A 6,119-nucleotide genomic window follows, 5' to 3' on the forward strand; every position below is an offset into this window, starting at 1 on the left:
AATTAAAAACATATTACATAGCAAATAAAAAAACAAAAAATGTGTATACTGTAAATGTTTTAAAATTATTACAACTTTTTAATACTTTTTAATTAGAAGTTTATAAACTTTTATTTTTCTAATACAATGTTTTAAACTAGTATTTAACGAAAGTATTTTAAAATGTTATAAAAAAGTATTAAATTGTCATACAAAATTTGTGAAACACTTTAAAAATGTTGTAAAAGAAAGTTTAGAAATAATTGTATGAAAGTTATAAAAAAATTATATGAAAATGTAAAAGTTAAAAACTTGTAAGAAAAATTTAAAACATTTATAAAATATTTTGTTTAAAAACACTTCTATTAAATATATAAGAAAGTAAAAAAAAATTATAAGCAAAGTTTTAAAACATTGTATTAAAAAATCTATAAAAAACAAATATCATAAAAATGCTGTAAGAAATTATAAAAAATCTTAAGAAATTTATTAAAAATAATGTTTACGTTTAGACAACTTATTTTTTTGTACTCATTTGATTATTTGATTTGTTAAATGTGTTCACATATTACCATTGTCACCTAACAGGTGAAATTGATAATATGTAAACAAATTTAACAAATTAAATAGTCAAATATATAAAAAAAATTATCTAAATATGAACTATACGAAAAGATAATTATCATGTCAAGTCATTTTTCTCAACTACCATCTTGTTAAAAAGTTATTACTTTATTTTAGTGATATAAGAGAAAGTGAGAAATTGACTTATGATGGAGATGTAAACCCAAAATTAGGGGTAAATTCTTCAAAAACATTTGACAAATCTACCCCTTTGTTCATAAAAAAAAGACTAGGCAAATGAGAAGACGTAAATAAATTTTTGACATATATATATATATATATATATATATATATATATATATAAATGATCCTAGATCACAATTTCAGTCTATGTTAATTCTTTTTGACAAATATAATCGCATGGTTTTGAAGTTGTTGTTTGTTATTTGTCTGTAAATCTTATTATCCTCTTTTGTCTGCGTCGTGTAGATAGGCTTCACAGACCGTTTGTTTTTTTGAAGACTGAAGACAAAAAAGGTTTGTGCAGATGTGGATCAAAGTCTTCAAACATCTTTAAAAATATTGTAGCCTAAAAAAACACATATATCTTTTTTTTCCTTAAAAAAAACTTAGATTTAGGGCGTGTTCGGAAAAATTAGCTGGTACGGGTAGCTTGTAGCATTTTGTTAAACGCAACATGAATTTTGAGCGTTTTGTTTAAACTAAACGCTAGAAGCTTGTAATGTCAAACAAAGTTTTTTGTTCAAAACGGAGCGTTTTGTCAAACACAATAAACTAGAAACTCTCAAACGCTCCGTGCCGAATACACTCTTATTCCAACATAAACAATTTTTAATAAAAAAATTACAATACTTTAAGAAAAAAGGTTCGACGACATATTCATGACCTATGTGACAAATTTATAAATAAAGATTTAATTACAATAATGGTCATTAGAGTTGTTTATATAGATATGAAAAAAAATCATAATATTGTCTTATATTTTTTGTGCCAAATTTTATAAAACTTTATTTAATGCAATATTATTCATTTATTGGGAAAAAAATATTTATACCTAATTTTTATTTTATTTAATTGAAATATAAAATGAAAATTTTGAAATTTTTTATTTAAAATCAAAGTTTATTTTCATCCATTTTATATGTTAAAGTCTTTTATCCCTAATTACAATGTTTAGATATATAACTTTGCGGCCAAAGTTTGTTTCTTTTTATAAAATGCGATTTTATTTTCATATTTATATATAATAATACATAAAAGTTGATCTATATTTATTAATTATCTATAATAAAGTTATAAAATTATTGAAAAACTCTTTTAAGTTTTTTTTAAATCACTTTAGTTTATTATAGCAATCTACAAATGTTAAAAAACAAACAATATTCTTCTTTTAAATTGCAGATGTTTGGTCCCCTCTCTTTTACTATAGAGATTTGAAGATATAATATGTAGACTACAAATATTTTGCCTAAAAAAACAATACCTAAAATTTATGTATCTGGTCCTAACCTAGGTAAAAAGACTATTATACCTTCTTTATTTTATTTTGTATTCTTCTTCATTAATTTTTACTTTAGAAAAAAGAAAAAAAAAACATTCCACCCCATCCCCATTCTTTTTCTTACCGTTCTTTTTCTTCTCCACCACACGCACAATCATTTACATGTTACCATCTATCCGGCTTTTCTATGTAAATCACCGTTCCTACTTCATTATTTTTTATTCCAAACAACAACTGACGTCGTTTCTAGTTTGCACACGGTTTTTTGGTGTTTCGATGAGAGTCCTTCCTTAATTCATGATAATTTCATTTGATCTGGTTTGATTCAAATTCACATATAGTACACAGTACACACAGTTTTTTGTTGATTGATTTCCGTTTGTGTGATTTTGGAAAATAGGACATGCAACTGGTCTGTTCCTCTTAGTGGCTCTAACGTAAGCATTTGAATAGTTTTCAGCGAAAACGATGAACAATTTCTTCTATTTATAAACACAAATTTGTGAAAACACAAACAATTTCCTCCGTATTTTGTCGATGCACTTTATAAACACATCTATCTACGTAGAAATTGAATGATTGTTGATGTACCTATAGGATTACGTTTTAAAGGATACTGAAGAACAAATCAAACGAACAAATATCATGGATTCCATATCCTATGACCTTTCTCAACTGGATACCCTCTGCATGATAATTTCTGGGGGTGGAATTGGTACCGTACCGAGTATTTTTTTTCCAAACCGTGTACCGTACCAATTATAATTGGTATGTAATTTTAGTTACCACTACCGTATCAAGTACAGTTGGTACCAACTTAATTGGCTACCAGCAAGTTCGGTTGGTACATGTTGGTAATGATATATACCAACATGTATGGGTGTTTTTGGAATTAAGATTTATGTGTTATTATGCACTTAAAAGATAAATGTAGGTTTTGTAAATAAGAGTTTTCTAAATGGTTGGATTGGAAATTCGATACAAAAAAGATTTTATAAATTTGTACCATGAGTTTAAACTAAACAATAGAGTTAATGAGATATGTTAATATGAGTTTAAACTTTAAAAGCTACTAGACGATAAATGCTAATATTAAAGTACTTGAACTCTTAACCGTCAAATACATTTAAAGTTAAAATATACAATACTTTATATATATGAAAAATAACTTGGTTGGTACGGTAATACCGTGACATTTAAAACCTTGTACCATTACCGTACCATTATTAATTAATTGGTACGGTACTACCAGCCAAACATGTTGGCTACCAAACATATTGGCTACCAACATAATTGATTCGGTTGGTAAACATGTTGGTTGGTTTTCGATGGTACATATTGCCACCCCTAATAATTTCTCATTTGTAGGTGTCTTTCGATTCAAAAAGGGTTTTGAGATTTGTGTTTTCCTTGAAAGATTTTGAAAAGAGATGTGGGGATGGGTTTAATTATTTTTTATTATTCATAATTACATTTAGTTTAAAAATAATAAAATAAACGCAAAATGGTCAGCTCAAAATCCATTCGTGTAAATTTTAAAAACCAGAGGGACCATTCATACAAGTTTAAAACCCACAAGGACTATTTGTATTAAAAAAAATTAGTGAGACATTAAAGTTGTGATTTTATTAAATGACACGTACCTTTTTTTGATATAAAGACATAAAGTTTATCATAATATGTTCTCTCATTTAACAAACCGATCACTCTACATTATAAAACGACCACCATATTTATAACTGATTATTATTGAATTACAAAATGACTTTTTGTAAATGATATCCATCATAAAAACCTTAAAGAAACCAAGGTTTGTTGCTTTCTCGTGAATAAACTAATAAATCTACGATCATGTTGTATTAAAATGGATAGAATATCAAAATTGAATTAGTCAATAGTCAACCAATAGTTTGAACTGGACTAGGTCAATAGTCAACACGTAATTTCAAAGTCAATATGTTTACACCAACAACAACAACCCAACAATCACAAAACATTTCAATTTTGTTACCAATTGCAAAACTCAAAGTGTTGATACAATGAAAAAACGACAAAATCATCAAACGATATTTCCTCATTTCAGTCTCAAAATTTGCAGATTGCATTTGAAGCTACATATTACTCCGTGTTACGTAAAAAAATTGCTCATAGAATCACAGGTAAATCTAAAATCAGATCATAACAAAAGAATATATTCATGGTGGGTCTAAGAGTATAGTAGAGGCATAATAAGAAAGTAAGGAGCAATTACTAGTTGGTTGATTGTGTAGGCAAAATTTTGGATCATCAAACATCCGTTGATCCGTAGATCCTTCATTTTCAATCTTCAAATCCGATTTTCTTCCATACTGCGTTACGAACCCTACTCAGATCCCTCCCTTTCAAAGTCCTACCAACTCCTTCATGTACAGAAAGCGACGCGATTCTTCCCCTCGCCAAATACTCATGCGGCGGAATCCGGTCCTCGTCGCCGTACAGATCATCATCAAAATCATCTTCGTCGCCGACTGTCCTACGGTTTTCCCTGAGTTCATCCTTCAGGATCATTGACCAATCAGGAACATCAACCGGCAGCGACAACGCCGCTCCTCTAACCTCAACTCCTCGCTTCTCCGTCGCCGGTACCGACTTCTTCGAGATTCGAGAACCTGTTACCGACTTATGAAAGTCCGGCGACGACGAGACGTTCCAGACGTCGAATTCGTTGAACTCGAACCTCAAATCCGTCGCCGTAGGACCTTCTCTTTCGCCGGAGAAGTAGAGGTAGTTTCCTCTACCTAAGTAGCTCCTCGATGCCGCCATTAAAATCAAATGAACTTTCTCTCTGAAAAATTAGGTTAGATTTAGCTCTGTGTTTGAAAGTCCTATCAAATTGATCACTTTTGTTTGTATTTATAGACTATATCTCTCTCTGCAAATGATTTCTTTTATTTATTTAAAATTCCATGCAACTTCGTTGCAGTTTAAATATATATTTTCACGCGGAAAATCAATATATATTATAATTTCACATATTTAGATTATATATTTTTATGATTTTTATAAAATAACAAGATATTATTATATATAATCATGTAAATACAGACAAATAAACGAAAAATATGCAATATTTGTAGTGAACCAAATACAAATACATTAAGATTAATAAATTGACTTTAACTCGATATAATACATAAACATTGTTGTCTTTATTAATTAATAGTTTATAGTTTATATATGTATATTTGTATACAGTTGAAGCATTTAATAATTTGTTCAAAATTATTTGTAAGACAAGTTGTTTTTTGTTTGCACATATATCAATTATTAAGCTACAACGACATAATTAGAAATTTGAAAAAATAAATTAAATCTATTACCAAATTCAAATATATCTGTGAATGATTATGAGGTGGGCCAGTTGTATGTGTCTCGCATCTTATATCTATCTTCATTATTTTAGTTCCTAACCCATTTTAACTTAATTAGTTATTAACACATGTTTCTACAAACGAACTACTGATTCTTAAATAATATTTAATAATTCCAAAAAAAAAAAAACAACATAATGAATATTCGTTTCGACGTTCAAATTTGTGATTGTTTTAGAGGCGACTGCTAATAGATCATGCAAATGTTATTCATGGAGCTTGAACAAATATTTTATGAGAAAATATATAAAAGTTATTATAATTAAAACACATTTATGATGTAACAAATGTTTTTAATAAACCACGCAACTTTGACTTATCTCAATTCAACCATTTTATCTCCTACAACAAGTGTTTTTTATAAGTTGTTCCAAAGAAAGACAAAAATATATGAAATTTTATATAATTTATCCAAAATCACCTCATAAAAAGCCACGGGGACGTGTTTGGTATAAGAGTTTTTAAAAGTATTTAGATGTTAGTTTTTAACTAGTTTTAAACATTTAAAAGTTAATTATTACTTCTAACAAATATTTCTACATAAATAAAAACTATAATTCTCAACTTTGAGTTACCAACTAATAGCTTTCAGCAAAAAAAACAAAACTATTTGTGTCAAACACGTCTCTAATATAACATATAAC

The 6,119-nt window shown here is 28.0% G+C and overlaps 1 pseudogene; it reads right to left on the reverse strand.

Annotated features, from left to right (window-relative positions):
• Window positions 1–4,118: 4,118 nt before the first annotated feature.
• On the reverse strand, window positions 4,119–4,962 carry LOC145157353 (protein S40-4 pseudogene; annotated as a pseudogene).
• Window positions 4,963–6,119: the final 1,157 nt, after the last annotated feature.

This window comes from Lactuca virosa, chromosome 1 (genome assembly GCF_052849685.1).
Source record: "Lactuca virosa cultivar CGN04683 chromosome 1, Lactuca_virosa_CGN04683_v6, whole genome shotgun sequence".
NCBI classification, from domain to species: domain Eukaryota; kingdom Viridiplantae; phylum Streptophyta; class Magnoliopsida; order Asterales; family Asteraceae; genus Lactuca; species Lactuca virosa.